The sequence below is a fragment of the Cyrtonyx montezumae genome, unplaced genomic scaffold (assembly GCF_038088225.1).
Source record: "Cyrtonyx montezumae isolate F1298 unplaced genomic scaffold, pur_monq_1.0 scaffold_10, whole genome shotgun sequence".
Classification (NCBI taxonomy): domain Eukaryota; kingdom Metazoa; phylum Chordata; class Aves; order Galliformes; family Odontophoridae; genus Cyrtonyx; species Cyrtonyx montezumae.
Genome location: NW_027071826.1, coordinates 25,809,223 through 25,821,870, shown reverse-complemented (window position 1 = coordinate 25,821,870; position 12,648 = coordinate 25,809,223).

Here is a 12,648-nt window from a genome sequence, read left to right as displayed (position 1 = left end):
TACAACAAAATTATCCATCATGACTAGTGGATATCTATGTAGGAAGAGTGTAAGAATGACGCAAAACTAAGAAGGTGGACGAAATAAAATTAAAGATAAAAACAAAATGCTCAAATATCTATAGGATATAGCTCTGTAGAACTCTGAACTTCAAGACAGTGTTATGAAAGTATCCATTTTAAATAATAATGTAAAACTCATTTAATATCTCTTAAGTAGGTAAAAATTATAATTCTGATGTTTTTCAATAGTGTTACAGTCATATATTGAAGTAAGGAAGAAGCTCTGTGACTTATTTCTTGAATCAAACCATAACATTTCCTGAATCATAGAATCGTAGGGGTTGGAAGGGACCTCAAGAGATCATTGAGTCCAACCCCCCTGCTAAAGCAGGTTCCCTACACCAGGTCACACAGGTAGGCGTCCAGGTGGGTCTTGAATATCTCCAGAGAAGGAGACTCCACAACCCCCCTGTGCAGCTGTGCCACTGCTCCGTCACCCTCACCGTAAGGAAGTTCTTGTGCAAAACTTATTTGACTGAATGAGAAACAGTAGCTTTTTGATTTCCTAATAGGATTTTTGTTGTTGTTCATGATACTTTACCCAGTATTTCTGCTACTTGGTTGATTTCTGTAGTTCAGTGGCTGATGCTTTATGTCACTCTAACAAGTTTACTATTAACATTTTGTAAAGTTGTGATTAAGTATTACTAAAGGAAGATGCAAATTTCAGCAATAAACTCCAAAAATATACAAGCAAAATCAATCTTTTAGTCCTTCCATTACTGTTTCTACATTTTTATTCAATGTTCCTGAGCTTCAAAGTTACTCAAAAACTGCTGGTTAGATAAACCCTTTTCCTTATCAAACATCGCTTAAGAGGATAATGCATCATGTCTTAATAGGGAGGATTTATGTTTGAAGCTTTAATTGTTCATTGTCCACTTTCTGTATTTATTTCAGACTATAGGAGTAACTGTAACTTCATTTACAAAATCAGTTCTGCTGACATGTTAGTTAAGAATAGGAAGGTAATCTTCAGAAGTGCAATTTGTGTTTTTCCTCCTCTCCTATAGTTTTGAATTCTATGCAGTAAAAAAATAATTCAAAAGAACTAAACTTTTTTCCACTGCAATCAGTGAGTTTTTGAATCAGGGTCATTTATGCAAATGAAATAAAACTGAGTGAGCCATTTGCAATGCATAATTTAGCTAAAAATGTTAACCTCTCCTTCTGTTCAAAACTTATCTGTAAGCAAATCACACAGTTCTTCAATTTTTTTTCTATTTAGACATGCTATCTGGGAAAAAAAATGTTATCGTAGTGACTTTATAATCACAAATATTCATTTATTTATAGCTGTTTCTGGTACTGAGTACATATTTATTATTTCTGTTCTTGTTTATTGTTTAAAAATCTCTTTTATTTTATTTAAAGAGAGAGTATGACCTGTTTATACTATTCTTGATATTAGCATTTTCAGAACCAGATTACATTTGATATTATTTCTGCTCCTGTATAGTTTCCAGAAGGGAGATTATTGATGGTGTACCTGAATTGCCTTTGTGAGAGGTTGGAAAGATTAATATGGACCTGTAATCTCATTGATATCTATGGACCATTTCCATGCAGAGGAAAACTTACTTGCTGACCAGGAGCAGAGCTCACTGGGAATTTTGTGACATTCTATCACACCACAGATTTTAACCTTTCTATCAGACTGGGAAGTGCAGTAATGCAATCTCCCATTGTTTAGCTTAAAGCCTCAGTAAGACTTCATCTGTTCATGTCATGAAGTGTAGATAATCTGCAAAAAATATATATACTAGAAGCCTAATTTCTTGTGCAAACTGTGTTATTTGACTATGTTATTTTGGAGAGGACTTTTTCTCTTTTTTCATTAAATGCAAGAAACAGGAAATGCAATTCAGTAGGTAGGACTTTGTTTGAATTAGAAGAGTAATGTTTTACTATCATAGTAATTTCTGAGAACTTAAAGAAAAGCAATTATTTTTAGTAAGATGTAAACATATTCTGCTATTGGATGTTAGCAAATAGTTGATTCAGTGTGATTTTAAATAAGTAGTATCTTAAGCTTATGAGTATTTAACTAATAAGAACATAAGTATTTAACAAATAAGAACATAGTCTAATGTGTTTATTGGACAAAAAAAAAAAGTAGTTGCTAATAAATGTAACTGTTTACAAAGGAAATAAAACAATACAATAGAAACACCATGTACACCAACATGATTATGGAGATTGTTCTCAATATAGACAACATAAGACCATGATTAGATGTTCCCCATAAGAGGAAAAGAAATGATTTAAAGTTTTAAACAGAAAAAAAAATGGAACTGCGTTATAAGCACACAGTTTAGATTTATTTCCTATATGGGGAGAAAATTTCCGCTGCATATTACTCAGTATCCCTTCTCCCAGCTGGGATTCTCTTGGGTTCCAGTCTATATCACACCAGCAAGGCTTAAGTGAATGTGTGTATGCTAAAATCAAAAGGATCCCAAGCACAGCTTATTTTATATTTCTTAGATGTCTTTGGAGTTTACAGTATTTCATTAAAATACATCTTCAATATTCAAAATTTGTTCTATATTCCTCCCAAGTGGAATTAAGCATCTGACTGAGGCGAACTTCAGTCATTGCCAGATGATTCTATTTTTTCATGATTGATTTTACCCGCTGAAGCATATTCTCATGCTCTCTAAGGCAGGAACAGGAAAGTTTTGATGTAAATGTAATACACCCTTCATCATCAAAGGAAACATAAACTTTGTCTAATCTTTGTTCCTGACCTACAAAACAAATTCTAATATCATGTGTCCTGAAATGCCAAAAAGCGTAAAGATTTTATGACTTTGTTTTCTTATATTCTTATTTATTATAGTTGACATTTTTTTTAATGTACAAATGTGCTTTCCTATTATTCAGCCTTCCTATCTGTAGAGAAAAATTTCCATCCCTTGGGCACCAAGTGTAATTTCTTAGTTCTTGGAAGCTGAGGGAGTTCTACTTGGTAAAACACAGCACTGGATTCTCTTAAAAGACATTTGTGAAGTATCAACCTGATTTACAACTAGAAGGAAAAATGTGTGATCTATTGAGTTTTACAGACTCAGAACTATTAAATGAAGACTGAATGAGAAAAAAATAATTGGGTGGCAGAGAGGGGTTCACCTGTACATAGAGGCATTTTTAGGGAAAAAGATATCACAAATTGATCTGAGAACTGAATGGCAAATTAATTTCTTGTTTTATGTTAAGACAAGATTGGAATACAATTTCTATTGTGGGAAAGGAACTAAGCAGCCTAATTCAGTTCCTATGGTAAGACTCATAGGAATTGTCTGTATTCTGTATTAGCTTAATAATTTGACTTCTGAATTAATTTGTTGGCCTGTGATTTAATTCAGTCCTACTTTTGAGATTGATTTTCTAATTAAAGTATCTAATTTCTCAGGCTGATAATAAATATAGCCTTAGAATTAAAGTGAATTGCTCGATTTCTTACTTGTTTGGTTTTTTTATAGTTTTCCATAAAACCTAAGAGATGTATATAAACAGATTATACAAAAAAAAAAAGACTTAAAAAAAATGCAAACTTATACTGACAGTCTTGAAAGTTTACTGAAGTACATTCTTTTACCTACTCAAATAATTAATTCTCTCAAACTCAGTAGTAGGCTCCCAGACAGAACAAATGGAGTGAAACGAACACCAGAGTTTGGGCAAGTTTTTCATGACACTAAGCTGAATTTTTCACTGTATTTGTTAAATGATACCACTCATAATTTTGCATTGACAGTGAAGTAAGAATACCCAATATGTATATGAACTTGAAGATGGTGGTCATAACGTATGTGAAAATCAACACCTTGCAATACAGTTCTCACGTACAGAAAACAAAATAAATGACTTTGTATTTGTAAGTTCTAAAAAGTAGAAGTAAAATTTTTAAAATTTTTACCTATTTGTACATGCAAGAAAATAATGTAAAAAGAAGCAAAATTACATAAATTTTCTTCTATGCTAGCATAGTAAATATTATATATGAATACTTTCAGATTTTTCCTGAAAAAAAAATATTTTGCCTTTCTTTTTTTTTGTATGGAAACTTGTATGACTGTAAGAAATGTCAGAGATAAAGACATAGTTAAAAGCCTCACACTTGAACTGTCAATTTATTCTTTTGTGAAGAATTGAATGTAAGAGCCCGTACTTTTAGTCAGTGATGTTGAGAAAACTGACATATGAATGAAAGGACTTAGAGCTGAGATCGTATGTGTATTTGACAAGCTATAATGGAATTGTTTGCAAAGCTTTATTGAAATCCCTGCTTTCATTTATCATTGTTAGCACAGCTACAGAAATCTGAGATGCAATATTCCTATATAAATTAAACCAACTATAACAGAATTAGACAAGAAAAGGAATGGAGAATATTTTATTCCACAAAAAAATATTATTCAAGAAAATATGTATACATTATTACTATGATTTTCATAACAAGTTTGTGTTCATCTCTTTATGAATGCCCCAAACTTGTGAGAAGATATAATCAATGAAGTGGAACAATGTTCTTGCCCTCTTTTGTCCAAAGGGCAATTTCTGTATTCTGGTAAAACCAAGCTCTGCTTCCTAACCACTAAGAGAGAAGATTATCATTCCTTGAAGTGCTTTGTTCTCTTCCACTGTGTGCTACAAGATGAAAAATTACAGGCCAACTTAAATTGTGTTAGATGAATATGGAACTTTGTTCATACAAACACCAATTCTCACTCCACCAAGATATTTAATTTATGCATATGTATGCAATAGGCTTCCAAAGGCAATTGAAATCAGGTAATTTTAACCCTAAGTTCTCACCAAAATAACTAAATGGAAAATATCAGGAAAGAAAGTCTTATCATGAATTCAATTATGTTTTCTTATGTATTTAGATTTTGTTATGATAAAGACTGTAATATACAAGGATACTAGAGACAAACTCATAAGCAGTTGAAAGGCAATGAAAATTCCCTTATTAAGGGAATTCAGATTCAGAATCAATTTTTTATTTCTGTATTTCATTATTTTCGTAGGTAATGATTATGATATTATTGAAAATATCTAAAAAGTTGTTTTAGTCAAACAGCTAGAATTCCAATGGCATTTTCAAACGAATTATGTTATTGAATGTATCATTCCAGGAAAAGAGAAATATGAAAATAACAATACAATCTGGATATCCTAAGAATAAAATCAAGGGAAAAAAATGCAATAAGTATTTTTTATTGGCTTGTTTAACACTCTGAAATTTCCTGTGACATTTTAGCTTGTGATCTATTAAAAAAAAATAGAAAACAGAAAGGTCATAATAATTTTTCAGTAAAATAGAAACAGCTGAAAGAAAATAAGAAAACATAATCTTTGAGAGTTTTTACAAGTTTTCAGAGACGAAGGAAACAAAATTTGTCTCTGCTCATTTGAAGGATAACCAAAAGAGTATTTATGACTTCATGGTGATACAAACTAAATGATACGAAAAATCAGAGTAACATAAAATAACAAGCTACTCCACAGTTTAGCAGAAATATCTTATGAAAATATGTTTAGAATAACCAAAAGAAAATAACGCATCACAGCTCTGAACTGAACATTGTTTTCAAGAGAGAACAGCCTATGTCAGTTAACTCTTTCTGTATGCATAACTGTCACCTGTCCTTTAACTTACTTCGTCCACTCCCAAGACCACTGTATTCTTGAACGAAATAAGTGATCCTTTGGCTTCAGGGATCAGGCTAAATTATATAATCATTTGAAATGCTTTCATTTAGAAGTTATTTATTTATTTATTTTCATAAAATTGAGGTCTGCATACTCATGTAAAGGTATGGGATATTCATTACAAAATATCAGTGTACATTCCTATTAGACAAGAGCTCTACCTTAAGAAAGCCAGAAGACAAGCAAAAGATAAATGCTTCTTTATTTAAAAAAAAGTTATCAAGACAAAAGTCTTAATAAACCATTTTACTCTGCTAAAGTCAAGCCAGATACTGATACTATACTGAATGCTGATACTATAGTAGAGCAAAATATATATTGACAACTTTTTACAAAGACATATTTTTTAAACATTTTCCACAATATTAGTTGTACAGTTTGCTAAATACATCTGTCTGTTTTGTAACACAGGAGAACAAATGACATTTCATTATTAAATTTTCAAAACGTGCAACACAACTGCTTCTAGTTTAAGTCAGCAAATCTGTTTATGCAAATAAAACATATCTGCCAAATTTAGCAACCTTTGCAGATAGCAGGCTGCATGCTTAAAATTTTTCTCTATGTATTTTTTAGTTTTGAGAAAGGGAGAAGTTCTGATATAGACCTCTTCCTCTGAGTTCCACTGAGAAGCTTCATCAGGTAGATGAGGAAGAATTTTTGCTTTTTTTTAGTTAAAAAAAAAGAAATTTCATGGACAGATGAAGGGAAAATGAAAAATGAAAAAAACAAAAGCCTGATAACAAAGTAAAAAACTCAGGAATTGTTTATAAATATGTAAGTTTTGTAATTTCTCCATATTCATTCAATCCTGCAGTTTGTATTAGCTGCATTACTGATAGCACAGAGAAGTAATTTCGGAAATCATGCATTTGTACTTATCCTTTTATCTTACTTTATATGCATTACAAGCAAAAATACATTTTCTTTCTCTGAGTTTTGATTTTCCCTATGGCCACTGAAAAAACTTGCAATAACAGTACTAAATATCACTTGTATCTGGAAGCCTAGCCACCTCTCATTCTCAGTGTAGACCTGTCAGGGTGCTAATATAATCATTGTTACTGGAAACCTTTTTAATCAAAGGGAGTTTTCCCACAGGCTTTGCAAAATCCAAGATTTCACCTTATAAACTTCCAAACACTTAGAAATTTTAACTCATCTATATGTTTTTGGGATACTGAAAAGTCTCAAATTGTACACAGTAAGTCAGCTCTTTTTATTAGAAGGAAATTATATCTGCCTACTTTTTAAATATGGCAAATAATCTGAATTTCCTTCCAGGTATTTGCTGCTTCTGGATAGGTAATGCCATTGTTTGATGCTTTTTCCCAGAAGACACTTACTACTAAGCATTTCAATATCAGTTTCTCTTCAGTTTTATATTTTATAAGGCATATTTTCTATAATATCTATGTATAGATATTTATAAGTATGCTCACCAGGAGAGCATTGTATTGCAGAGGAGCATTTGTGCTCACAAACTAATATTGAAGAAAAGTATGAAAGATTTATTCCACATCTGATACATCCAGTTTGGAGTCTGGAGAAACAAAATTTCTCTTTCTAAGGGATGAAACTAGGGTAACTGCAACACTCTGCATGATTCAAAATTCTTTACTGGGCTGGTTTTGTCCCTGCCTTCCCTGAACTATAGGACTGATTGTGTTGCTGTTAGTGTATTTAATACATTCTGAGATGATGAAGAGACAGGAAAAAAAAAATGCTTCAAACTTCAGTAAAATGGTAGGCCTGACTCTTGAATTAGAACACTTTCTGTGCCACTGTGCTACATACTGCTGCTCTACTCTACCTTAAACTGCTGCAAAGAGTATGCTCTCTAACCACCTATTTCCTTCAAAGGCTCTACTCATTTATAAGAATGTATGAAAATTATTTAAAATGAATTTCAGATTTCTGAGCCTTTATCAAATAACTGTTATCGCATACCAAATCTTTATTTAATAAAATACTGTGTAATATAATGTAAAATTGGGATTATTTGGAAACTGTTTTTAATGACATCAAATTATGCTTCTAAAGATAATACCTGAGTATCATCTAGCCTTAAAGTCATTGTTAAATATGTAATTCCTGCTTCAACTCTCCCCAGATGTCCATTATTATGTAGGAATCTTAAATCCAACTCAGGAATGGTGGGTTGGATTTTTCTACTTGTTTCAGAAGAAATAAAATTTTCACTCATCTTTTGATAAATCTTAGTATTCAAAAGCTGCATTACAGCACAATAATTATTATTTGAAGATCATTTAAAAGTTTTCTTGCTAATTTATGCATAATTATATTAAATGTTTGCTTATTCATGTAACACTTGTTAGTGAATTAAATACAGGTTGCAAAGGGTTTTCCATTTAAAGTTAAATTAAATTTTTAGGAAAACTGTGTAACCGTTGGTGTCACTGATAACAAAGCAAAAAGCCACTCTGAGCAAAGTGATCAAGTTTTTATCTAAAAAAGTACGTGTCCGGCATGTATCTAAAACTGTTATCTTCAGAGTTATTTAAAATGCAGGCTGCTGAACTTGTGGCTCATTACTCAACACACTGTTACCTTAGAGTTCCCATTACTAAAGGCTATTTTCTTTTTTACAAGAATCTATTTTCTTTTTTACAAGATTTTAGCATACTGATAGAACTGCAGCATAACACCACACTCAACCTTGGCAATACAGTCAGGAGTCTAGTATATTTTAGCAAAGATTTAGCCTTTAAAACCTGTGACTTCCTATTATCTTGTTTTCATTGGCATAAGATGAATTGTGTTCCTAGGTGAAATTAATCGAAGCAGTTGAGAACTGAATTTTCATCAGCATTCTGTTTTAGTTTACATTCTTTTGTAAAAACAATTGTAGTAGAGATATCACTTTCACTCCAAAAATCTTGGCTATATCATCATGACTGCCGTTAACAAAGGCAATTTAATTTTAAATTGAGGAGCTAGAAATTATGACACACAAAAATAATCTTGCAGGTCAGTTCTAATTCTTATTTGGAACATCAATATTTCAGTAATAATTGAGGAAAATGTTTATTGTGAAAAAAAAAAACAAAACACTTATTTAGCTCTCTCTCGATAGTTACCTTAACAATGCCATGAGATAATTTTTTGATGGGACAAAATATTTTTCTAACAAGAAGTGTTAAATCTAGTGATGATGAATCCCATGAGAAGTCTGAGCAGCAGACTCCCTGATTAGTACATAAAATTCACGAATACCTTTATCAATATTATATCCTTCTCTCAACATCTTTATTTACATTAATGTTTTGCTAGCTTTCTAAAAAAAAAAAAAAGCTGAAATCCTACATAAATTTATTAAATAAACAGAACATACAAAAAATTCCTAAGGAAAACCACCCCAATCAAGTATTGTTTTCAAAGGCATGTACCTGTGATATCAAAAGATATCTTAAAGAGCAAGAAATTTTCCATACTTTTATCTGTGAAATTTTGAATGACCTAACTAATATTATAGAGGCTTCAATTCTTTCAGATTTCATTTATTTTTCAAAATCTTTGACAAGTTTTTTCCCTGCATACTGTCTGTTACTGATGTGCTTATTCTGAGACAGTACAGGTGTTGCAGTCTCTGCAGTTATATTGCCCTTCTGTGAAACCGTAACTGCATGTTGATTGTTCATAATTATGAAGGGAAAACCATTATCAAGAGACAATAAGCACATACATAAACAGGAAAGCATCTTGAGTAATTGGCATAAATGGAATAAAATTACAGTAGAAAAATGCAAGTTTGGACACTTGGGACACAGAAAGACAAAAGTCTTTGAACTGTTCAGAAATGGACGGCTGTAATTTCAAAAGAAAAAGAATATATGAGACTCTTTCTTCAACATGAACTGAGCTCCAATTGTTAGCTTGAATTGGGACCTTAGGAGAATGAGCTTAGGAGACCAGGACAAAGTCAAAGCTTACTTCCTGGAATATAATGAAATGTTTTGAGTTTTATCTTTAATTATCATGACCTGCAGAACCCCAGCAAGTCAGGTGGTGCATCAGCAAAGAATTAAGATTTTTCTTTTGTAATTACAGAGTGCAAACAACTAACTGCACTAAGAAACATTGTCATAATGATTTTTATGTATGTTTAATTGGAATTCAGGTTACATTCCAGAGTTTCAGTGGTAAAAATGGCATCCAATGTTTCATACATCTGTAAAAGCCATTCTATATAAGTCATTTTAAAAGACAGAAAAAAATATTTAAAGGCTTAGAAACTTAGAAAGGAAGTTCAAAATATGTTCAAATGTGGATTATCTGTACTTTCATGAGAGAAATGAAGAAGAAAAAAGTTAGCCTAAATATATTTTTCTCATAAATTGTCAGTGAAGAAAGTCTTACTAAGGGATGGATTTATTAAAAATTACAGTTGATTTTAAAGCTTGATTTTATTTCTATTTTCCCCTAATATATATTATGTCCTACTCAAAATATAATCACTTAAAACTAAATCTAAACATATCATTTTTCTACAGCTTTTATGCCACAGTAACATAGTACTATTTACATCCTCTCAGATTCAGTTGAAGTTTTCAGTATGAACATGAAAGCCTTCTACTGTTTTTTCAAGCATCGAGGCACTGAATATTAGGAATATTTCCATCTTAAGGTATTTTTCATCCTGAGTCTGTCTTAACTTAATGGATCATTAACTGTGGCACAACCACATAAAGTATAAATCAAAATAGTAGAGACAAAAAGAATTATGATCTGATAATGAAAAATTTGGAAGATAAGATTCCTCATAAAAATATATATTGTACATACATTTGGGGAAAAAAAAAAAGGACAAAAAATCTTAGCCACTCAGAATGAACTGTCAATAGAAAAAATAAAAAATTTTGTTGAAGAGTTCATTTCAAAACACACTTCCATAATAGCTTCATCTATCATTCTCTTGCAAATTTTTCATCTGAGATATCACTTAGTTATAAATCTGAACTATTGCACGTGAATATACTCAGGTGTGCAAGAGTTGTGAAATACTATTATGAGCAATTCATTTTTAAAGGGAATATAGAAATGGACATGAACTGACTTGCCATAAACAGCTTTCTTTTATGATTTCAAGGACAACTTCCATAACTTGATTAAGTAGCTCTATTCTAAACTGATCTGACTTGATACAGTAAACATTGAAAAACTGAAGTTAAATCCATGTTAGTGTGAGTGTAATTGTCAAAAGAATAACTAAAGGCATAGTATGAACTATTTTTATGTTCAAGTTACATGAAAAAAATCAATGTTGTTCAGCAATGAATATCTACCAAATGAATATTGTATGAAAATATAATTTTAATTTAAGAACTGTACTGTACTTAATTTTCTTACAGAACCCCAAAATTCATGAATTTTTGCTCTTTGGGAAAATTAGTGTAGGTTGAAAGTGATTTCAAATTCATTTCTTCTTAATTGGTTAGCTCGTTAATTAACTTTAACCACCTTAAGTAAAAACTTCTATGTTAAATAAAATAGGGAATCAATTGTAAACCTAGACTGATCACGGAGAGATTCAAAGCTTTACATACAGATTATTGGCTGAATGTCCTTGGAATATGATCTCTATGAAATTAAGGACACATGCTTAATCTACGAGGTGATTTTTTTTCTGGATGTACACAGACACATGGCCACTCTCGAGTGCATATGAGTTTTCAGAAAGATACATTCAGATCAGAACAAAAATACACTCATTCTTCAAACCAAAGCTAAGTAAATTCTGTTCCTGGGCATGTTCACGATTTTAAACTGTCATTTTAAAAATAACTCACTTTTTGATGTTAATTAACTTTTCACATTTTAATTCCTTCACTATGTACACTCTCTAGCATATACTTAGGTTATATTACATAAAGTTTCTAATTTTCAAGTAATAGAAAAAGTAGGGTTCTTTTTCTGAGTAATTAAATTATGTTAGGATTCCTATCAAGTACTTAATGTTATAAATGTGCAAAATCTTCATTTCTCGTGCGCGTTAGAGGAAAAAAAAATGGTTCAAAGCTATTTAAGTTCTTCTGTAGAAAAATAAATGGACATGAACAATCTTTGCTTAAAGATCTACTCTAGAATTCAACTCTGTAAATTAATTCTGCGTGGTTCAGCCTTTGTCTTAGCGATTTGCAGGTAATGTCTTCTTTATGTATGACTGGAAGTATTGCTTATTCTGACCAGCAGTATAGTTCAAGCTATGGCCAAAAAGGTTTGAATGATTTAAGTTTACTGTTGTTTTATTATGTTTTTAATACTTACTTAGATGTCACTTCTAATAAAGATTCTGAAATTGGAATTTGGCTTATAAATTTGTTAAAGACGTGGGATGCAGAATTGAATAATCCACTCTTGTATTCCACAGTTTTCGTTAAAGAAAATGAATCTATTGCAAGTTCTCTTGCTAAAAGCAATAGATTTTGAATGCCTCAGAGTAAGTTTCCTCAGAAGGGACCTGATCCTATCAGGTTCCACAAAACATTAAGCCTCATAGTTCCCAATCTTAGTTGCCCTTGCTTCCTTGCACCCCTTTTTATTAATTCTTTCTGTTCTCAAAATGAGAAAATAACTCATGGGAATTGTTTATTTGCTGTAACCAAGTAATCAAGCTTCAGAAACAAATGAAAACAACAGAACAAATGGAAGGAGTACAAATCACTTTCTCTGTAAGTTTGTATTTTATTGCTCTTTCACAGCAAACTTGCTGCATCACCTGCTATTTTCAATCATCTAATGGGAAAGGGCGCTTCCCATTCAGACTCGCAGTGCACACAGGGATTGGAGAGTACTCAGCTTCCCAATGCTAGAAAAGTTCATTCACTCTGAATGATGGTTACAG